The 24737-nt window shown below is 37.9% G+C and overlaps 1 protein-coding gene across 1 annotated transcript in view; it reads right to left on the bottom strand.

Moving 5' to 3' along the window:
* Positions 1–24737, bottom strand: part of FHL5 (four and a half LIM domains 5) — a 54155-nt gene that overhangs the window by 29221 nt on the left and 197 nt on the right. The gene's annotated exons all lie outside the window — the stretch shown is intronic.

The raw sequence follows: 24737 nt of genomic DNA, 5'->3' as shown, positions 1-24737 counted from the left end.
CTTCACCAGAAGCGTCTATGCATGTAAGGAAGATGGCATTTAATGAGATGAGAAGCAGAGCAGTATTTTTGGCATTCTTCTAGAGCCAAGGAACAAATTGGAATCCATGAGCCTCTACTCTATTACCTTCATTATCAGGCTTACTAAACCCACCATAGTGTAGATGGATTCCTAAACAGCTACACCCCAACAGTAAGGGTAAAAATTGGTTCTTTCAGAAACAGAGCCTAAGTTGAATGACCTCAATTCCTAAAATTATATTAAGATAATCTTGGGATACCTGTGTCCCTAGCTGAAAACCATAGTAAATTAACATCCCAACTGGAGGAAGAAAGCATTATCCTAGACCCCAATTTGTTCTACAAGCTTTCCTAGGCAATGCTTGATGCTAAACAAAAATGACCATGTACAGAATGAGACAAGGGAATATAAATAATAGAAACATACAGGAGATCGTAGGTATTTGAATTATAAGATACAGATCAATAAATTGTCCTTCATATGTTCAGGACAGTAAATAAAATACAGATCAGAGAGGCCAGCATTGCTGCTGCCTGAGATATCAGTATTCCATATGTGATTGCAGAGCAGCTCCACTTCCTATCCAGCTTCCTGCTAATACACTTGGGAAAGCTGGGGAAGATAGCCCAAGCACTCCCATTTGGATACCTGGATGGAGTTTCACTTGGCCCAACCCAGGCTGTTGTGGGCATCTGGGGAATGAACCAGCAAATGGAAGACCCCAATCTCTCTCTTCTCTCTCTCTCTCTCTCTCTCTTTCTCCCTCTACCTGTTTTTCAAATAAACAAACCTTAAAAACAAACAAACAAAAACCCAACAAACAAAACAGGGACTGACACTGGGGTTAAGCCACAGCCTGTGAACAGGCATTCCATGTGGGCACTGGTTCAAATCCTGGCTGCTCCACTTCCAGTTCAGCTCTCTGCTAATGTTCCCTGGGGAAGGCAGTGGTAGATGGCCCAGGTGCTTAGGCCCCTGAATCCATGTGGGAGACCCAGAAGAAGTTTCTGGCTCCTGGCTTCAGCCTGTCCAACCACCAGCTGTTTTGGCCATTCGGGGAGTGAACCAGAGGCTGGAAAATCTCTTTCTTCCTGCATCTCTCTCTCCTGTCTCTCTGACTTTCAAATAAATAAATAAATAATAAAAAAACCCACACACACCTGGTGTTTGGGTACACCAAGGCAAAATTACTAAATATTAAATATACTACATATTATTGGGGCCGGCGCTGTGGCGCAGTAGGTTAACACCCTAGGCCGAAGCGCTGGCATCCTTTATGGGTGCTGGTTCCAGACCCGGCTGCTCCACTTCCGATCCAAGTCTCTGCTATGGCCTGGGATAGCAGTAGAGGATGGCCCAAGTCCTTGGGCCACTGCTCTCACATGGGAGACCCTGAAGAAGCTCCTGGCTTCAAATTGGTGCAGCTCCAGCCATTGCTGCCAATTGGAGAGTGAACCAGTGGATAGAAGACCTCTCTTTCTCTCTTTGCCTCTCCTCTCTCTGTGTAACTCTGACTTTCAAATAAATAAAATCTTTTAAAAATATATACTATATTATAAAGTTAAAATATTACTTTCAGATTTACAACAAATTGAGAAGTTAACTACTTGTCAACAAAAGAAGAAGAAGAAGAAGAAGAAGAAGAAGAAGAAGAAGAAGAAGAAGAAGAAGAAGAAGAAGAAGGAAACGAGAGAATGAAGGGAAATACTCAAATTGCTGAAATAAATGTTGAGGCAACCTAGAAGTCTATACCCAGGTGAAATATTTTTTGACAATATATGTAGAGAAATTTTAAGACAATCAAAAACTGAATTCACATTACAATAAATACCAAAGATTGCTCTTCAGGCAAAAGGACGTTGATGTCATATTCAAGCTCGTAGATCCATTAAAGAGCAAAAATGAACAATTTATATAGATGAATCTAATTAAATATTGACTACATAAAAAAAAACCTCAATGTCAAATTTGAAAATTGAGATAAAATGGGACAATTCTAAGGTAAATAAAACTGTTAAAACTGACAAGAAAAAGTATAGTTATAACTTGCTGGTAAGTATTAGAGAAATTGAATTTGTAATTAGTCTATGCCTGGGAGTGCAGTGGAGGATGGCCCAAGTGCTTGGGCCCTGCACCCCATGGGAGACCAGGAGAAGCACCTGGCTCCTGCCTTCGGATCAGCGCGGTACGCGGCGGCCATTGAAGGGTGAACCAATGGCAAAGGAAGACCTTTCTTTCTGTCTCTCTTTCTCACTATCCACTCTGTCTGTCAAAAAAAAAAGAAGTCCATGTACAAGGTAAAATACAAGGCAAAGGGCTTCAGCAATGAATTTTTCAAGGCTTTAAAGAAGGTATAACACCTATCTTACATAAAAGTAGGGAACATGCCTCAGTTGATTCTGAATCCATTGAAAGTTTGATGCCAAAATATGAGGACATTAAAAAATGAAAGCTGTATGCTAAAAATATTTACAGGTATAAATACAAAATCTTACTCAATATAGCAACCAACAGAAACTAGTGATACATAAAGTGATTACTATACCATGATAAGGTTCATTTTATTTCAGAAATGCAATTTCAGTTTAAAATTCTAGAGAATCACTGCATTTCTCCACTTTCAACAAATAAAAGGCTGTATAATTAACTCAGCAGCTGCATAAAAAGCATTTGATGGCATCTGAATTCAGTTCATGATTAAAACCTCTTAGTAAGCTAAGAAGAAAAGGAGTGTTCTCAATGTGATTAAAATAAAAACTCTAATGAACATTGTTTTTAATGATGAATATTGATAGCTTATCCTCTGAGTTTAGAATTAGGAAAAGAATGCTCACAATCACCACTTCTGTTAAGCTTTATATTGAAACTCATAGACCATTCATTAAAGAGAAAAATAGGAAGGTATAACAATCACAAAGAAATAAATTCATTATTTGCTGATGATCTTATTGTGGAGAAAATTTAGGAGGTTTTACATACATTATTAGAATGCATAAGTGAGTTATCCTAGTTATTGACAAAAATGCCTTTATACAAAAATCTATTGTTTTCCTATATAGCAGCAATAAACAGAAAATTAAATTCTAAAAAATTATTATATCATTAAAACTCCCAAATGCCTTGTAATAAATCTAATAAAAATGTATGAGACTTCTACATTAAAAATCTATATAGCTTTGAAAGAATACAAAGAAAATCAAAATAAGTGGAAGGTTATATGATGTTTATGGACTTGAATACTCACTATTGTGACAGTGCAATTTCTCCCCCCAATTTTCACATAGATGCTAACCAACCTTTTATCAGGTTCTTCAAGGTGTATTCCAAAAGCGGATTTTGTAACTTATAAAGATGTGCAAAGGGCCAAGAATAGGCAAATCACATTTAAACAAGAACAAGATGGGAAGACTTGCTGTATCAGATATCAAAAAATATAAAAATTCTGCAATGGACTGTATGGTTTAAAAATAGGACTAGACACTTTTATTACTTTAACAAAACAGAGAACTCAGAAACAAATACAGGAACAGGGGACTTTAGGAGCAATAATGAGTATGAAGGATAGCAATGGTCTTTTCAGTAAAGGGCATTGGGTTGATTGCATTTCCATATGAAAAATGAGTATATCAAACTATATACAAAAATAATTTCCAGATTACTATAGGCCTATGGCTAGGACAAAAGAATAGCTCTAACAATCTCAGATAGTGTCTTCATGAATTTATAGTATGAAAGATTTCTTAAATGAAGCAGAAGAGTCCCAGCCATATAGGAGAAATTTAATAAATTAGATTTATAAGCTTAAGGATCATTGTGTGTGTGTGTATGAAAAGGCACACCTAAGAATGAAAATGGGCCACATAGAGAAGTTACTACAACTCATTAACCAACAAAAGCTCCTATCTAGAACTCTCAGTATGAGCATAAAAATGTAAGATGGCTGGATAAAATCACTCTGAAAGATCACTTTTCAGTATATTGTAAAGTTGAACATCTATCTTTCATTTGGTTCCATACTTTAACCTCTAAGTATGTGACTTCAAGAAAATTTTGCAGGCCTTTATTATACAAGGAAGCCCACAGTAACATAGTTTATACTAATCGTAGCAAGAAATAGTTTGAATGACCATCAAATGAAAAACAGATAAATAAGTAGTTATATGGTTGTATAACATATTGCTGTATGTCAACCAAACAGGCAACTTATAGGTACCTTTCTCAGTACAGAACTTCACAATATTGACTGAAACAAATGAGCTGCAAAAAAAGCAAATATACTGGGATGCCATGTATGAGAAGTTCAAAAACAGCCAATATTGACTATTAGAAATTATAAATGCACACTGTTAAACCTATTTTGAAAGGCATAGTAACAATAAACAGACAATTCAGGATGCAATTTAAAATATCTAAATTTGGGGGCCAGCATTGTGGTATAGTGGGTTAAATCACTGCCTGAATTGCTGGTGCCCCATATGGGAGTCCTGGCTGCTTCACTTCAGATGCAGCTGGCTGCTAATGCACCTGGGAAAGCAGTGGAAAATGGCCCAAGGGCTTGGGCCACTACACCCTGTGGGAGACCAAGATGAAGATCCTGGCTCCTGGTTTTGGCCATTTGGGAAGTGAACCAAGGGATTGAAAATCTCTGTCTTTCTCTCTCTGTTAACTCTGTCCTTCAGATAAATGAAACAAATCTTTGAAAACAAAAAAGGATTTCTTTCATCTTTAATACATGATCTGTAAGTTTTACTAAATAGATGCAAATAACTCTATAGCCATTACTTTCACACATGCATAAAAGTGTGCTGTTCTTTGAAGCCTGCTGACATTTCTGGCTTAGTTTTCATCTGGCTATTCAAAAATAACTTCAAGTGCATAAATATACATCTATGCTCACCTGGGAGTGCTGCAGGACTATTCCAATTGCCCATTCAGGTCCTTCATTGATTCTGCAAAGTAGATTTGTTTCTGCTCTTCTTTAGAGAACTCAGAGGAATTTAAATATAAATGCTGTAAGGCATATTAAAATGCTCTTGGGAAATGTTGGTGCAAAATGTTGAAGTCTTTGAAATTTGTCTGACTGATACACAGACTTGGATGGAGACAGAGACTGAATGGTCTTAATTTGAACAATATGTAACTAGATTTACCTGTGGTTATATTTTCATTTAGGATTTTAATTTGAATCATTGCTCTAAGGGCAGACAAGGGGCTGATGGGCAGTCAAGAACAGTTTTGAAGCCTCATTGAGTTGTATACTGCACAATAACAAGGGTTATAAGGACCATCTAATTGGGCATTGCGATACAGTACACCTCTCTCCTAAGGCAGATATTTCAATCATTCTCCTCTCCTCCCTGTACCCTCATGCATGTTCATTGTATGCCATGTCCTATTGATTCCACCTCAGACATAGCCTTTAAATCTTAGTGTAGGCCATGCTCGTATCTCTGATGGACCATAACAGCTTACATTTAACTGGAAATATTATTAAAGATTTCTTACTTTATTGAGTGGAACCAAGCACAATTCTATTACATGGCTTTATACTCTAATAATAAGTTCAATTTCCCTCAGGAGTTCCAGAACATCTTCCACAATGCTCCACAAAAATCTTTCTTTGACTCATCTGATCATCTTCTTTCCCTGGAGAAAAACTTCAAAAGCTCTTCCCTGGAGAAGAACTTCAAAAGTTGACTATAAAATAGTCTAAGCTCTATTACTTTGCATAGACATCTTTTCCCATCTTGTCTTACTCACTTTTCTCATTATCTCTGGCCCTTTTCCAACCCGGGACACCTGCCCCCATCTACACTTTAGCAACTTCTAGCGACTCCCTCTTCTTCAAATACACTGAAAGGGTATTTCAAATGGCATTAAAAAATAAGTTTATGTTGGTGAAAAAATTTGAAATCTATGCATATGAGAGCTCTTCACAAAGTTCATGGGAAATGTCTATGATGGAAAATCCATATATGCATTACAAAATTTTACATGAACAAAAGTGCATCTTTTTAATTCCATTTTCCCTGAGCATTGGAACTCTTGCATGCCCTTTTCTGCCTGTGAGCCATCATATGTGACTTTCCTTTCAGCACTAATGCACTTCTTGTTACCCATTTACCTGTCCAACCTGATGATTCTCCTCATCAGTCAAGGCCCAGTTTGAAATCTTTCTTTCTGAGATGGGCCCTTAGCCTAATGGTTAAGATACCCATCTGGGATACAGCATTGGTAGTCCAAGTAATTGGGCTCCTGCTGCCCATATGGGAAACTGACATTGAGTTCCTATATCTCAGCTTTGGCTGACTCAATTTTGGTCATTGTGGCCATTTAGAGAGTGACCCAACAGATGGACAGTCTCTGTTTCTGCCTCTCAAATAAATAAATTATCCTAAGATAGATTTGTTGCTTTCACTAGTTCATGGCTATGTTTGTGTTTCCTGTATCACATTGTTAATAATTTTTTACTATGTGTGTCTCTTAATTGTGAGATCACTAAAGTAAATTGCTTTCTTGTCCTGTGAATATTAAAATGCTTAATGAGATCTCCATAAGTTATTTATGACTGTGTGGGTGATCCTGTGCCTGGCTGGGAGACTGCCTGCCTAGCCCATGCAGGAGGTTAGGAGGCTGTGGCACACCAGGCCTCCTGGGGCAGGCAGCAGGAGCCCCAGGCACATTTCCTCCATCCCTGCTCCCTGTTGAAGGGCCTCATAATTACCCATCAGGTAAACAGCTCCTGGGTGTGGCCCAGGCCCAACAGGAACAACTGGAAAGCTATTAAGCTATGTGATCTTCAAGCAGATTGGTGAAGCATAGCGGCACCAATTATCAACTTTATCCTATAGAATTAGTGCTGCCCTAAATTAGCTATGCCCCCTTTGCCTGCCCTTTAAAAGGTGTGCTTGATTGTTAATAAACTGTCATGTTCACCAAAATTTGTCCCTGGCACTTCTTGTTGAAGAATGCCGTCGCCCCACTGTCCCCACAGTGTGGGCCTCACAGGACAAGCACACATGACTGAATAAATGGAAATCCTTATTTCTAAGAACTAGGAACCCAAGGTAAGTGCTAATAAAAACACATGTGCAAAAAAAGACTTCATCAATAGAATAAAAGATAAAGGCTCAAGGATAAAGCAGTTCATGCTGAAGTGGGCATTTGGGGTAGTTGTAAAATCATTATTTGGGATGATCTCATTCCATATAGGGGTTCCTGATTGGAAATCTGGCAACTCCACTTCTGATTTTCAGAGGCAGTTGATCGTAACTCAAGTCCTTGTTTGCTGTCACTCACATGGAAGACATGGATTGTGTTCTGGGTTCCTGGCTTTGGCCTGGCCCAGCCCTCACCGCTGTGGACTAGACTGTTGCAGGCACTTGTGTAGCGAAACGGCAAATAAAAGATGTTCTCTCTCTCTCTCTCTCTCTCTCTCTCCCTCCCTCTCTCTCACACACACATACACACACACATACAATGAAAGTAAATAAATAAAAACTATAAAAAAGAACTTGCTACATTCACATGCATGCTACACATTCACTTCAATAGTGGATAAATGTGTATCTTTGATCTGTGTGTTGAGTATGTCAAAGGACAGAGTAAAGGTTAGAGAACAGAAGGTAAAGCCTTAAGGACCAGCCCCGGCAATGAGAATTCTTTCACTTTCCCTGCAAGGGTGGCTGACCAAGAAAGTTCAAGTGCCCTTTGAATACCATCAGAGGAAGATATCATAGAAATAGCCAAGTAGGTGGTTAATCTGTTGACATTATTAAAAGATCTTTCTCAAAAATTGGAGCACCAATGAACTTCCACCAAATAGTTTTGAACTATTTTATTCAGATACTTCCATACTCTGTTGGAAGTTGCACTGGCCTTTTTGGATTTGAACACATGATTTTGAAAATTACTGTATCTTTAAAACGATTGCAAGGTCATTGTCTGTTGGATAAATGACATTAGCATAAGTGATGTTGGTAAAATGAGTTACCCAAATTTGACAAAATTTAGGGGGTTTTAATGACATATATGGGAATAATAAATACTCAAAATTTATTATTAATTTGTGTAAGTTAGGCCAGATAGGACAAGTATATCTTTTAAAGGAGTGTAAACTGTTTTGCTTTTTTAAAATAGAAAGCTTTTATTTAATAAATATAAATTTCATAGGTACAACTTTTGGATTATAACAGTTCTTCCCTCCCCATACCTGCCCTCCCACCCCCAAACCGTCCCATCCCTACTCCCTCTCCCACCCCATTCTTCATTAGGATTCATTTTTAGTTATCTTTATGTGAAGAAGATCATTTCTATACTAAGTAGATTTCAACAGTTTGCACCCACATAGATACAGAAAGTATAAAGTACTGTTTGAAGACAAGTTTTACCATTAATTCTCATAATACAACTCATTAAGGACAGAGGTCCTACATGGGGAGCAAGTGTACAATGACTCCTGTTGTTGATTTAACAATTGACACTCTTATTTATGAAGTCAGTGATCACCCAAGGCTCTTGTCATGAGCTGCCAAGATTATGGAAGCTCTTGAGTCCACAAACTGTCAGTATTTAGACAGGGCCATAAGCAAAGTGGAAGTTCTCTCCTCTCTTCAGAGAAAGGCACCCTCCTCCTTTGATGGCCCCTTCTTTTCACCGAAATCTCACTCACAGAGATCTTTCATGTAGGCCATTTTTTTGCCACAGTGTCTTGGTTTTCCATGCCTGAAATGCTCTCCTGGGCTTTTTAGCCAGATCTGAATGCCTTAAGGACTGATTCTGAGGCCAGAGTGCTGTTTTAGGGCATTGCAGAAATATATTTTCTACAGCAGAAAAGTATAAAATTCACATATTTTAAAACTAGGAAGGAGATAGGATAACTAGTAAACAGGTTCTAGTTTTAGGTTTCCGCTTTCCTTTTTCCTCTGGTTCTGAAGGTGAGATTGAGTAGAATTTTCTGTTTGTGTTTGTGTATGTATTTTGCCTATGGTCAAAGGCAAACATCCTGAGAAAAGTATTGGGTAAGAGCTTAGAAGCTGAAGACTCTTCACTGGTTACTTTATCACTGATGTACAGTTCTTCTACAGCTATGGAAGCATTTAAATTTCCTGGCACTTACTTTTTTAGCAATAAAATAATGTGAATTATATTAGCTGCTTATGGTCTTGTTCAAGGATCCACTGAGATGAAAGAACAGAAAAGTCATGGGCAACTTGACTGAAGGCACCCCTTGCTTGATGGAAAATGTGCAGTTATAATAGTCCACATTTTGAAGGAGGAGGCTATTTTCTTCCCCTTTAAATGCTGCTTTTTAAAAACTCGACAAACAATCTTAAAATAACTAAAGCCATAACTTCAGGCCATCAATCAAAAATAACCTAAAACAGACATCGGCAGAATTGTGGTGGAATGCTTGTTATTAGTCTCTAGGGATATATTCACAAGCCCAGTTTGTTGGAAGCTCAATGTCTTGTGTGGAGAGGTCGAACACAAATTCCCCTGAGGGCTGACAAACTACTCTCCCATGAAAAAAACAGCTGACTACAGATTTCCATCTGGTTAGTTTGCTCTGTAGATACTAACAAAGAAAAAAGCTGTTTTGTGTCATTTTCTTGGAGAGATTACATTCAGAATCATGTAATTAGATGAATATAGTTCATTATATTGTATAAGCATAACTATTTAATCATATATTTTGGTTTTTAAAAAACAAAGTAGACTGTTTAAAAGCATAGGTTTAATAGCACCCTTGGTTTTGTTTCTCATTATGGCATAAGAAAAATTTAAAACAGAATATTATCTTTAAAGATGAAACTGGTATCTAGATCTCTATCTATCCAGATGCCAGCTTTTTTCTTTTCAACCCAGCATAAGGTATATCTCTACAATTTTATTCCCAAAGGAACCTCAATCATTTCAATGTATAAATTGAAACAGCCCTTTAGAAACTTGTCCTATCATTCCTGTAAAAGGTGTCCTGGAAAAGCAATTTCCACTTCTAGTTGTCTCAGGGTCTCTTCAAAAGCTTATATGAGGGGCTGATACCATGGCATAGTAGGTTAATCCTCCACCTGCAATGCCAGCATTCCATATGGGCGCCGGTTCTAGTCCCAGCTGCTCCTCTTCCAATCCAGCTCTCTGCTATGGCCTGGGAAAGCAGTGGAAGATGGCCCAAGTCCTTGGGCCTCTGCACCCACATGGGAGACCTGGAGGAAGCACCTGTCTCCTGGCTTCAGATTGGCACAGCTCCAGCCACTGCGGCCATTTGGGGAGTAAACCAACAGAGGGAAGACCTTTCTCTCTCTCTCCTTCTTACTGTCTATAAATAAATAAAATCTTAAAAAAAATAAAAGCTTATATGAGGATCAGATTTAGTGCCAGGGTCTGGTACATGCAAGGAATGAACTATGAGAATTTATCTGAAAGTGTTTGACGTAGGCTTAGCAAGCTGCAGAGGCAGGGTGTTTCATATATGTGAAGGCCCAAATCAACTGTTTCCTGGAAATTGAGTCCAGCAGGACTCTTAGATGTCATTTAAATCAGCAAATTTTGCCCTCCTCTTCCTTGAGATATTCAACACATACGATATAAGATTCTTTTAAGGATATTAATTGTATCAACTTATTTGTGTTTTGTTTCTGGTCTTTCTATATGGAGATCACTTTCTTTCAATATGTTCATTAACTACTGCTGGGATGTGAACACTATTAGCTGATTCATATACTTAATACTGTTTCTGTTTCCCCTTGAATCCCATGACAAATGCAAGCTTTTCTAGCAAAAGTGTGACAGAAACTAAGTCCACTTAGGAAGGACTGAATCTGAAACCAGGCCACATCTGTTAAACAAAGACAAAAACAAAAACAAAAACATTCAGTAATCAGCTGAAAAATCTCCACAGTGCCAGTATTCAGGTTCATAAGATCCTATGAAACTTTCCCATGAGGTCGGGGAAAATGTGCTTTAACAGAGAAGAAAGATAGTATCTTCTGTATCTTTTTTTTTTTTCCCATTCTTGAGTTCAAATCATGAGTTATAAAGGATTGTGAATTGATCACTAGAAAGACCAGATGGCTACTGTATTTTAATTGATATTTTAAACTTTAATTTCTGTCCATAATAAATGATGAGAAAAATCGATCTTTCCTCAATTAAGTCGCCTTAGGTGAATAATAAATAGATTCTATTTACACAGTAACTTGAGAATGGGTTAGATTAGCAACCTCCGATCCAGGAATTTAGAGACTGGCAATATGCTCTAATCAACATACTCTAGTAGATTCATATTAACCCATTAATCACTCCTATAGGGAGGAACTTCGAAAAGTTTGTGGAAAATGAAATTAAATGATTAATATTTTTGATGCAAAAATGAAACCTGTGTGTCTTTCCATAAGAGGCATTTTTCCATGAACTTTCTGAAGCTATCTCACATAACCTAGAGAAATTAAAAGTGTGTAATTGTAATAATATGGAATTACACAAAGTTATTTTGTATGATTTTCTTTAAAACAAATATGTCTTCAAATGTAAGAAATAAGCAGTTTCTATTCTTATAATAATGGATAGTATTGAAAACTATCATATAAATGAAGCATATACTCTATTTGATCGTAGAGCAGCTTAGAATAATTCAGCTAATAGAACCTACAAAGCATTTTTAAAAAATCTATAATTAACCTAAATGATAACTTCTGTTAAATAAACCAATTAGGAAGAACTTTTAGCCATTCAGCTGAAAGCAGTAAGTAATATTTTACAATTAATCACATAATTCTTTTCTGAGATTATGCCAGGTCTAACCATTCACTATAATGGCTTTCATGTGTCCTGGCATTAAAGCAGTATTATAGATTCTGTTAGTTTATGATCTTAAAATTCATAAAACACAATGTTGAAAAAAGAACTCATTTCTGAGCCTTCTAAAGTAAAACTTCTCAACATCTTCTCTTTCACCTTTGGTTTAAACTTTTTTCTTAATTTTAAGGTTTAACATGGAACATTTGTAAATTGTTATGTTTAATAAAAACACTTTTTGTCTCTCAGATACTTTTTCATAATTGTCTAATATTATTAATGTTTGGGAGCTTATTATAACAAAATTGTAAGGTTGGCCTTTTTTCTCCCCTGGCCTCTTGCCAGGAAGGGGCTTGCTGTAGCCCTGCACCTCCAGGACACGTGGCCTTCAGACCATGTGCTCTAGGCTTCCTGGCCTCGATGCTCCTCCACGTGGCTGGTTCCTGGTGCTCAGTATGAACCTATATTTACCTAACTCTTGGCCTCTGCTTTGCTGCCAGTGGTAACCAGTGAATAGCAGCTCCAGGTGCTTGCTGCACGTGGCTTTTATCTGCTCCTTGCTTGGTATGGACACTACCATCGTTTCTAGACTTTCCTCCCTCTCCTACCTGAACTAAACCCTCACTTTCCTAGATACCTCTTGCACTAAATAAAAGCCTAAAACGAAAAAAAAAAATTGTAAGGTCGCTGAGAGTAACTATTATGTCTTAGTCATTTATCTACTCCAGTTGGAGCCAAGCAGTATCCAACACTTAGTGGATGATCTTTAAAAATGTCTTAGATGGCATAGGCATTTGTGTCATGGTTAAGATTTGGCATGTGATACTCTCATCACTTTATCATAGTGTCTGGGTTTGAGTCCCAGTCTCACTTTGGGTCCTGTTTCCTTCCAAGGCACACTCTGGAAGGCAAGTGGAACCCAGGTACCTGGGTTGAGTTCTAGGGTCATGGCTTCAGCCTGGCACAAGCACGACTGTCGCAGGCATTCAGAGAATGAGCAAGTGAGTGGCAGGTATCTCGCTCTCCCCAATGACTGACATTTGAAATAAATAAAAATAAGTTTAAAAATAAAAAAAATCTCTTGAACACAACTTATGGTGGTTTAAAATTTTTTAAGTTTCATTTATTTTCATTTACTTGAAGGGGAGAGGTAGAGAGAAAGAGAAATCTTTCACTTTTTTTTTTTTCCCCAAATGCCTGGGCCAAGCCAAAGCCAGAGCCTGGAACTCTATGCCAGCGTCCCATGTGTGTGGCAAGGACTCAAATCCTTGAGTCATCCTATGCTGCCTCTCAGGATGAGCAATAGCAGAAAGCTGGATCGGAAGCAGAGTACTCAGGACTCAAACCAAGCACTGTTATAGGATGTGGCCATCACAAGTGGTGACTTAAGCCGTGCCTGTCCCAATGATAGTTTTTAGGATTCCTACTTCATTGAAAGTGAAACAGGCTGCAGCACCTCTCGTCCTAGAAGGTTCTGTTGGGAGGTAGCATTATGATTCTTTCATGACCAGAAACACTCTACATTAAAAGCATGATGAGCATCCTTTCCTTGGTTTCTGGAGAAACATCTCTAGACACATTGCATCTTTTCCTCTAAACTGGTTGTCCAAGTCAAAAGGTACAGGTATTTTATCTCTTTGCAAGTCTGCCAATAGTTTTACTGATGGTTGCAGATGTAGCGTAGGGATATGCTGTCTCTTTAAATTTCTGCATTCTGTTTTCAAAAATAGTGGTCATTGCAGCCTTCAGATCTTCACTGAGTCTGCAGAGGGCTGGGAGAGGAGGCTTAGACCTCTGATTACAGGAGCTCTCCTTGGCCCTTCTGACTTGGCAAAGCCCCATTCCTAGGCACTGCTGTGAAGCTCAGCAACCTACCACCAAGGGTTGGTTGTGAGGCATATGTGACCCTTGTCATATGCATGACGTTTCAAATCTTTCAAAACTTTCCAATTCTTAACTCCAAGTTGATAATTTTCAAGAATTTGAGGGGATATGTCATAGTTACATTTCATAAAGTCACTCCAATTATCAGCATTCTTGGGCATTCTGTCACAGCTATATAAACATATGGCAAAACTATTACACTTATAATCTGCCTTGCCAGGTAGAAAATTGAAAATCACATTTATAGACAGTGCTTTACAGCAAATGAGATATTACAAACCAAAATACCTTAAAAACTAGTATGAGTTGTATATATACAAACAGCTGGGAAAGAAAGTAGACAAGTGGAAAAATGACAAAAATTTGAAGTGAGTTATACATATATAAACACTGCTGGTGAAGAAAGTGAACAGGTAGAAAATAACAAAAAATTAAGAATATAATATATAATGTGTTATTTGTAACATTTGGTACTCATCAAAACCAAACTTAGCTTCCTATCAACCAAAGTTTTGGTCACAAATACCTATAGTTACTCTTAAAGAAACACAAGAAATCATGTTAAGAAGAGACAAGAAATGTAATATTTATTTTTCACGGTATAGCCTTTTATACCTTTGGAATTTTACCAAATGCAGGAGTTGCCTATTTCAAAACTCAAGTGAAATAATACACATAGGAAAGGACTGAAAATTATTTCACTTCAACTCTTGTTCTTGATCACAGAATGCAAGAAATAGAAGAGAGATCAGTTAAATCCTCATCTTACTATGATATGGAAACTGGTTACAAAGAAGGTATTTATACAGCTAGTTTGTTTTTACAGGAAAAAATAAGAGAAAATGATATCTCCCAAATACAATTTTGCAATAACTTAGTAGAAAATTCTGACATTACTAATCCAAATTAATTTTTAACAAGATTCTTTTTTACACTAGATGACAAATTTGCAGTGAGTGACCTATTTAAGAGCAGGTTGTTAAAAAGAAGTGAAAGAAATTTTCCTTAACATCAGCCAAAATTAGAGACTAATTTAGTGACCCATTTAAAGAAAATCTTACATTTATCACTATTTTGATATTTTGTACAATTTGTTTTTCAACTTTGCTGTATATGACCTCATTTTCTCAAGAAGAAAGTTAATTTCCCCTCTGCAATACCTAATACCAGCTAGTCTTTTCTGTAACTGCACTAAAAATTCTCAACCATTAGAATAAGGAGGATGAGAAATAAGGAGACAGAGGAAGTAGGCAGATGGGGGAACAGGAGAATTGAGGGAAAGACAGGGAAAAAGAATCCCCATGGATATACGACAAGGTAGCTGGAGAGAAAGCTTCCTAATGCCATGTTCATTTCGTTGTTTTTCCTTCCTTATAAAGTACTCTTCTGACTCAAGCCCATTTTCACTAAACCATGAAATCTAGGAGCCAAGAAGGATTTTTTTTTTTTAATTCTCTAGTTCAATCCTCTTATCTAATAAATGAGAAAAGCTGAGTTCAGAGGCACAGACTGACCTTTTTCCCCTCTTTTTCTAAAGCTGACAAAGCAGTTAATGAAAAAACTTCAGCCAGGATTCAGGTTTCTTGGCTCCTAATAGGAGTCATTTGGTTTGATTGTCTTTGTTTTTTTCCATATAGAAATGGACAAATGACTTGTTTGAAATGACATATTTGGTTACTACTATGATTTTTCAAAAATAGAAAAAGGTGAATCTCTCTCTTGACTTATATCTGTCCAGCCCAACGTTAATTGCTGATCTGGTAGCAGCATCATGCAAAACCGGAGGTTCATTTGGTGCCTTAACCACGCTGCCTCCAGCTACACAAAATGAAACAATTACCTGCCAAATGAAGTGGGAGTCTCCTCCAACAGTCAAGGCAGTTCCATATCCACTTACTTTTGTTTATTCTAGTTCTTAGTGGATGACCATGGAGTTTAGGAAGAAAAGCCCCACACCACCTTTGGCTTTTTTTTTTTCTGCATCCTAAACCTTAAAAATTCAGCTGTGATGTATGTACATGTGCAGCGTTTTGTAGTTACTTGTGGGGGCTGTGTGGTGTGGTATGGGGTTGGATGCTTGGGCTGCAGTTGGGAGTAGAGGTTGATGTTAAATAATTTTTCCAGCATTTACGTGTGAAGCAAAATAATCTTCCTTCTACCAGACTGCGATTTCCAAAGATAGAAGGCAGAGCTGTGTCCTGAGCTTTGATGATAACACCAATCAATAATCACAAGCTGCTCTTTGGACAGTTTAAAATGTGTGAGTGATGGTAGCGAGGGGGTGACCATTTGATATTTAAAGACAGCGGTTTTATTTACTTCAATTTTTATCTGTTCCTAGTCTCAGATTTAGGCAAAGTTTGTTCTCAGCACCCATCAAAGGAAAATGATTGCTGCCCAAGTACTAGCAGCCTTCACTTAGAAGTTGTATGTCTAAAGCTTTGGAAACACAGCATGTTGATCTTGAGTTTTTATTGCTAATTTTATGCATAAAGAAAGGAAGGGAATCAGCTTCCATTTGCTCTGAAACCAAATGTCTACAGTGTTAGTTGATACATAATACTTGTAAGGATTTAGTACAATTTTAGTTTTCATCCTAAACATTACTCATTGTGTAAATCTCAAGGCATGTCAACATGTCACACAAATCAGAGATCTTTCCTGTCTTGTACAGGAGTGTCTGCAGCATCTAAATCAAAGCCTGCCACAAGTATGTGTTGGATAAGTACAGGAATAAAAAAGTAAGATGTGTCGCTGTACAATTTAATGTTTCAAAGTTAACCAGACACCCCCTTCATATTTTTTAAGAAGCCAACCTAGAGTCTTTATGTATATATTTTATTTGATAGATAGTGAGAGAGAGAGAGAGAGAGACAGACAGAAAGGCCTTCCTTCTGTTGGTTCACCCCCCAAATGGCATCTACGGCCAGTGCACTGCACTGATCTGAAGCCAGGAGCCAGGTGCTTCTTCCTGGTCTCCCATGCAGGTGCAGGGGCCCAAGCACTTGAGCCATCCTCCACTGCCCTCCCCGGGCCACAGCAGAGAGCTGGACTGGAAGAGGAGCAACTGGGACTAAAACACGTGCCCATATGGGATGCTGGTGCCACAGGCGGAGGATTAACCAAGAGAGCCATGGCGCCGGCCCCTACCTAGAGTCTTTAAATGGCCTGTTTTTGAATCATCCTGCTTTTGGTGGTCTTCACAATCGAAGATCTTTAGCATGGTATTGAAATCCTTCCACAATCTGGCGCCTGCCTTAGTTTCTTCCTTTCCCTTTTAAGCCCTAGAGTAAGAGCCAGCATTGTGGCATGGTAAGTAAAGCTGTCACCTACAATGCCAGCATCTTATATAGGTGCTTGTTCGTGTCACAGCTGCTCCACTTCCAATCCAGCTCTCTGCTAATGGCCTGGGAAAAGCAGCAGAAGATAGCCCAAGTGCTTGGGCTCCTGCCACCCACATGGTAGACATTGATGAAGCTCTTGTCTCCTGGCTTTGGCCTGGTTCAACCCTGGGTGTTGTGGCCATCTGGACCAGCAAATGGAAGATCTCTCTCTGTCTATCCCTCCGTCTCTGTAACTCTGACTTTCAAATAAATAAAAATATCTTTAAAAAATTAAACTAAAAATATCTGGCAGTTCTTGGAACACAGGCACTTTGGTTCTGTAGGTTTCATAAAAAGCTCCTCAGTGAAAACTCTGGGCCATACATAGCTGTTGGTGGTGAAGGTAAGACCAAGTCTCTGTCTATGAAAAGATCACATGCTGGCATGGGAGAGAGACATACAAAGAATTTATCCTTCTACCAGGTTAGACCCAAGCTGTAGGTTCTCATAGTTCTCAGTACTCCACTACCGAAGCCAGGAGCCAGGGGCCTCTTCAGGGTTCCCTAAATGGGTGCTGGGTCTCAAGGACTTGGGCCATCCCCCACTGCCCTCCCAGGCCACAGCAGAGAGCTGGATTGGAAGTGGAGCAGCTGGGACTCAAACTGGTGCCCATATGGGATGCTGGCACTGCAGGCAGTGACTTCACTTGCTAAGTCACAGTGCCAGCCCCAATAATCTTTTCTACTCAACAGAAAATGCAGGGGCAAACACTACATTGGCGATCAGACTCCAGATGGCTAGAGTATTACCATCATACGCTAAGCACTCCATAAGTATTTGTGGATGGAAGGGAGAGAGAGAAGAAAGGAGAAATCAGATGGAAATGCTTATAGTACACACAGGGTGCTCTAGAAATTTCAGAAAATCCCTGAAAACTTCAAGTAAAGCTTCTTCTTGACCTATACCTTAAAGGTTGAATAAGAGGTAGGCTATAAGAAAAAACAGTGGTGGGGATGGGAGTGGAGACTCCTAAGCAGTGAATCCTCCACACATGGTGGAGGCAGCGAAGTACCATGGCAAGGGACATAAATGGCCAGCGAACAAGCAAGTGCTGCTGGAACTACTTGAGAGGCCACACCTAGGGGGGCAGCATTCCATGCATTGCTTACATTGCAGATCACATACAAAACCATTTCTACATGTTAGAGATTTAAAAATTCACTTGCACATTGCTGTAACTATGTTCAGTACATGGCTTTCTTCTTGGCCTACTGAGGACCTTGCCTTGTGGGCAGATCTCTCACATATTCTCCTAACTAAAATCTCTCTCACTCACAATTTCAACAATTTGCATTGATGATTGACATTTAAAACATATTCAAGAGTGCTCTTTTGAATTAAAAATCGTATGAGAGAAACTTATTCCCCCAGGATTCTGGGCTTGTCTTTTAAGAAGGAATTTCTTTCTTTTGAAAGTACCGAGGATGAACTGTCACTTCTTGGCTCAGTCATTCTGCTCTATCATAGGTAACTGGGCAAAAGAAACTCTCAAGTGGAGCCCCCTCCTTCTTTAGGGATGCACAGGCCTAACTGTGCCCCTCTCAGTGAAGTGAACTCCTGGCAGCTGCTCAGTCCCAGTACTGAGTGGAGTCCACCAGAAGGGGTGGTGCTTGGCCTCTATGCAAATTTAATTCCAGATTTAGCAATAATAAAATTGATAATAATAACGTTACTACTAGTAAAATTGATCCACATATAATACAGGCTTCTATTTCTCAATTACTTTAGAGGCCTAAAGTAGAGGCACATGATTAAGTGGATTTTTTAAATCTATGCATATTTGTTACAAAAACGGTGGTTATATTCATATCCATTTGTTGTATTGTGTGTGTATATGTATAGAAAGTGAGGGAGGAGGATGAGAAAAAGATGATTATGTGCATGTATAAATTTTATTAAGTATAACATTAAAATAGGAAGCATGATTATGTTATTTATTGCCAATTCAAAAGTAATAGCAAAATTGAGTGAATGAATAGCATTATTTATAACTCTTGGATCAGTAAAAACAAAACAGAGAAATAAATAAACTAGTAACCTTGATTTGAATAACTGTTAATTCTGATTTTAAGTGGTTTTGGAAATTTAACTTGTTACCTATTTTCCCTTTAGTTTGCATTTTACTGAGTTTTGGGATTTGGAGTATCAGCTTCCCAAGTGGCATTCTGATGGTTCATTATTCTATCATTCACTTTTTTTCAGAAAATTTAGTATCAAAATGAATAATATTAAAGAAAAGTAACATATATTTTAATAAGGAATTATGGCTTAAACTGCTTTCATGTGTATTATCTAGAACAGTGATTTCAATCTTTTTAGTTTAAGAATTCCTTTAGGACACTGTGGTGCAGTAGGTTAATCTTCCATCTGCGGCGCCGGCATCCCATATGGGCTCTGGTTCTGTTCTCGGCTGCTAATCTTCCAGTCCACCTCTGCTATGGTCTGGGAACACAGCAGAAGATGGTGCAATTGCTTGGGCCCCTGGCATCAACGTGGGAGACCCAGAAACAGCTCCTGGCTTCAGATCAGCCTAGTTCCGGCCTTTGCGGCCATTTTGGGAGTGAATCGCGGATGGAAGACCTCTCTCTCTCTCACTGTCTGTAACTCTACCTGTCAAATAAATAAATAAAATCTTTAAAATAAAAAGAAGAATTCCTTTAGCATAAGCAGTAAGAGCTATTTACATCTTCCTAGAAATATGTCATATACATATTTCACAGAAGTTCACAGAAGTTTCTCAAACCCTAGATGGCAGAGTCCTTGGAACCAGGCTATCCTGCAGAGGTCTGCAACTGTATGTAGCTTAAGGGCCAAATCTAGTTACTTCCTATTTTTGTGTGGTCTGAGATCTCAATGTGGCTTTCATATTTTTAAAAATTTTTAAAGATTTTTATTTATTTATTTGACAGGTAGAGTTACAGAGAGACGGAGAGACAGAGAGAGAAGAGGTCTTCCATTCACTGGTTCACTCCCCATATGGCTGCAACAGCTGGAGTTGGGCCGATCCAAAGCCAAGAGCCAGGAGCTTCTTCTGGGTCTCCCGTGCATGTGCAGAGGCCCAAGCCTTTGGGCCATCTTCTACTGCTTTCCCAGCCCATAGCAGAGAGCTGGATCAGAAGAGGAGCAGCAGAGTCTCGAACCAGTACCCATAAGGGATGCTGGCAATGCAGGCGGAGGATTAGCTTACTATGCCACAGTGCCGGATCAGCTTTTACATTTTTTAAGTGATAGAAAAATACCAAAATATATATTGATACATGAAATTCAAATTTACCAGTTCATAAATAAAGTTTATTAAAATACAGTCACACTTTTTCCCGGGCAAACTGCCCATGACTGCTTTTGGCTGCAATAATAAAGTTAAGTAGTTTGGCAGCCTGAAATATTCGCTATCTGGCTGTTTACAGAAAACACATGCTGACCCCTGTCTAGAAGTTTTGAAATGTATTTTGTGCTTTTAATTGCATTTTGCTGGGCACTTGTTAAAATATGCTTAAGTTTAATTAGGATTTGAGAAGAATTCTGTTTTTTAAGAAGCAAGGATATTACTTAAAAGATCATAAAAAATATCTACTAAATGACTTTTAAAAGAATACCAGAAGTCATTAACATGACGTTTTAAAAAGTGTTTAGCAGAAAGGTGACATGTTCTTGATACTAGTTTAAGTGAAAGAAAGTATAAAATAGGATAATCAGCATGATTTCAACTATTCAAATAATTTTTAAAGATTTATTTGTTTGAACGAGTTACAAAGAAAGAGAGAGAGGGAGAGGAAGAGAGAGAGAGAGAGAGAGAGAGAGAGAGAGAGAGAGAGAGAGAGAGAGATCTCCCACTAACCGGTTCACTCCTCAGATAGCCACAACAGCCAGGACTGGGGCAGGCAGAAGCCACAAGCAGGAGTTTCATCCAGGTCTCCCATACAGATGGCAGGGGCACAAGCACTTGAGCCATCTTCTGCTGCTTTCCCCAGGCCATTAAAAGGGAGCTGGATTGAAAGTGGAGAAACTGGGACACAAATAGGCCTCCATATAGAGTGCTGTTATCGCAGGCAGTGGCTTAACCCAGTGCGCCAGGACACCCACTACTATGTCAATTTTTTTAAAGGAAAGAGTTTAGAAGAGAATATATTCACCTGTTAAGTCTCCTGATTGAAGTTATACAGTATTTAAAAATTTGCTTTTCAGTATTTTCCCAATTGTACATTCTAATCTATCACTTTAATAAGAAAAAATAAGGAAAATGTTAAACAAAATTAGAGCAAATTTTTTCAGTTTTTAAAAAAATTATCAGCCAAAAGTTAGAATCTTTTCTGATCATATAATTATAAAGATGTGTAGAGAACAAATGAATAGATTGAGTATAATTACAAGACTGGAAATCACTTTTAAAAATGAAATTTTAATTTAGACAGCATGACAGCTTTGTATCTGATTTTTTTTTCCAAATACAAATTATACTTGTGAAGCTGCCAAATAAGTGTAGACCTTTATGTGAAGAAGTATTCTTACACCAAATTGTAAGCATTGTTAGTTCTGGGCTGAGAGGGATTTGGTCAAGATGCATAATAGACTACTTGCTGTCCAAAGGAGCCTCTTTGGTGGTCATTAGCACAATATAGGTTTCATGACACAAAGAACAATGAGCATAGTGAGCAATTTTTTCTGTCAATCTAGCCTGTCTTCATCTGATTGCTGAATATATGAATTAATATTTGGATGAGTGAGTTATGTTTAAATGTGATTTTTGTCTCTGTCACAAAAAAAAGATAACTTGATACCTTAAGTAGCAGAACTGTTAATACTCTTTTAAAAATGTTAGAATAGGTGTGACTATAACACGTCACTTAAGTTGTCTTATCAACAATTGTAAGATATCATTGAAAAGTAGGAAAACAAGAGCATCACAACCCATTTCTCTACCTCTCTTCCATGTCACCAGCTTTAGTGCTATAATTGCAATGAAATTAGGAGTAATAGCAAGAAGTGTATTCTTAAATAATGTGAATGGAGAATCTGATACATCAAAATGATCTACTGGAAAATGAAACTCAGGATACATTTAATAAGTATGGCTTTGGAAAAATTAATAAGCTAAGGAATATCTAGAAACATTAGTAACAATCAAATGAGATGGACTTGAAGTCCAATAGCCTCAGAATTATAACAGAAGAGATATGAGAAGAAATAAAGACAAAAATGTCTAGTGTTACTATTACTCTGAGAAAATTCTCTAAAGTGATTTTTATTGCATCTTTAGGGTAGGGGAAAAACCAAGTCTCCCAAATTCTCAGAGTTCTCAGCATGAGCCAGACTTCAAAACCTACAGTCTCTCCTCAACATCACATTTCACTCGGGCAATGACTGCCTTTCCTGTTTGTTCAGTGCATTTAGAACTTTCTGTTGTTAAGATATGCCAGCATATTATATGAACTAGCAGGGAGACCCTATGAGTCTGAATTACTCTTATATTGACTGTATGTCCAGACTTTCACATACACAAGCCGATTACTCTGATTAGAACAAGAAACCCAACTTGGGCTCAGAGAACTGCCGTTTCAGTGTCACACACATTGTTTTCATTCTCTTTCAGCATTCAGTATTACCTTAATGAACAAAAGATGACATCTAAGGGCTGATGTTGTGGTGCAGCAGGTAAATGTTCTGCCTGTAATGCTGATATCCCATATCAGCACCTGTTTGTGTCCCATTTCTGATCCAGCTCCCTGCTAGTGGCCTGGGGAAAGCAGCAGAAGATACCCCAAGTACTTGGGCCCCTGACACCCACCTGGGGGACCTAGATGAAGTTCTTGGCTTTGGCCTGGCTTAGCCCTGTTCATTACTGCCATCTGGGGAGTGAACCAGTAGATAAAAGATCCTCTCTCTCTGTCTCTCCCACCATCTATCTGTAACTCTGACTCGAATAAATAAATATTTTTTAAAAAAGATGACATCTAGGTCTGAACTAGTTTATACAAATATTCTTGTTAGACTATACATACACTCACATACATTGTGACCTTCATTTGTAGACAAAGGAAATGACACACATAGATGCTGGCTGGCTTCTCTAAGCTCACAGATGTAGTGGAACTGCAGCTAGTATAGCATGAGAAAACATTTTCCAAAACCCATAGGCCAGTCGCATCAGCATCACCTGGGAGTTTGTAAGAACTGCAAAGAGATGGCACTTTGGAAGGCATCCCAGGGCAAATTCTATGTCAAAGTTTTTAACAGACTTGCCTTTGATGTCACTCACTGCATTGTATTCACTTTTTATTATTTTATTTTCCTGAAAAGAGCCTGTATGGATCCTATTAGATTCTTTAGGGGATCTGTAATCCCAAAGTAGGTTGAAAAAAAGATAAATAAATGCTCACGCTGAGCATTTTGCAGGAATTTGAGGCATTTTGACAGGAAGGAGACTTCCACCTCTTCATTTTTTTCAATGTCCCTTCTAGAGTACCAAAATGTAGCCAAGAAAAATTGTGGTAATCAGAGAGAAACAAGACAATTATAAGAACAAGGGAATTCATGTTTTTTTGACTGACTACTGATTCTGTATTCCCCATGTGTACCCACGTATGTGGGTTTCTACAAAGTTCATGTTTCCCACATCCAAAACAACAACAAAGAAATCAAAGCTTCTCTAAAATGTTTTAGATAAGCACTTATTTTCAATATTTTCTGTAGAAATTTTCCAGGCTGCCTAAGATACAGCAATTATTAACTTAGTTTTACTTAAAAGATCATTGAGAAGTATAATAAAAATAAGAGATAAACTCAAATGTTACATTAAAACATAAATCTGCTGTTCTTGTTTAGGTAGAACAGTTCCAGAATTGGCAACATGTGGAAATGAGAGAATAAACAGAGCAAGTGTAGAAAACAGAGTTTACCTTCTTCATCAAGCAATTTGGATTATATTTTTAGACATACATCAAAACACATATGTTAAGAATATCTTGTATGATGCTTATGTTTGCAATGTTTGTGTTCAATTTTAACTCATGGACTTTCCTTCTAAAAATGCTAAAATTGACACATGACAGTATTGTGAATGTGAAATACGGCCAAAATGAATTGAGGATTTTCTTACATTTTATGTGCTAAGGTTACAAATTTTATTAATGATTCTTTTTAGTTCCCACATTTATGAAATGAGGAGCTGTGTTTGATTTTCAAGTAGATGACAGACACTAAACTGGGTGTGACAGAAATAGTGACAAGGTGGCATTAACACTTATGGGATACACGTTTTGCTTATTTAATGCTATCTCATTTTCAATAAGCACTGAAGAAGTGTATTATGTATCTGTGTGGGTTGGACACGCAGACATTTTAATTCAATCATAGAAATGATATAAGTTATCAAATGCCTGTTTCTGGAAAGCAGGCAGATTTTTCTTAAAATAGCAGGAATATCATTAACTCTTTTTACTGAAAATCTAAAAATGACTTCAAAATTTGTCCTCAAAATATAAATCCAGTTATAAAATATTTTCAATGATTACATCATTCATTCAAGTAAATTAAGTGAAATAAAATGCCGAAGTCCTTCCTCTCCTCCCCCTCCATTTTGTAACATGAAGCTATTTCCCATGTATCAAAACCATCACAAAAAATCTGAGGCAATTCCAAAGAGTTATCTGGCTT

This window comes from Lepus europaeus, chromosome 3 (genome assembly GCF_033115175.1).
Source record: "Lepus europaeus isolate LE1 chromosome 3, mLepTim1.pri, whole genome shotgun sequence".
Classification (NCBI taxonomy): domain Eukaryota; kingdom Metazoa; phylum Chordata; class Mammalia; order Lagomorpha; family Leporidae; genus Lepus; species Lepus europaeus.
Note: the sequence above shows the minus strand (reverse complement) of the source record. Positions and strands in the feature narration are given on the sequence as shown.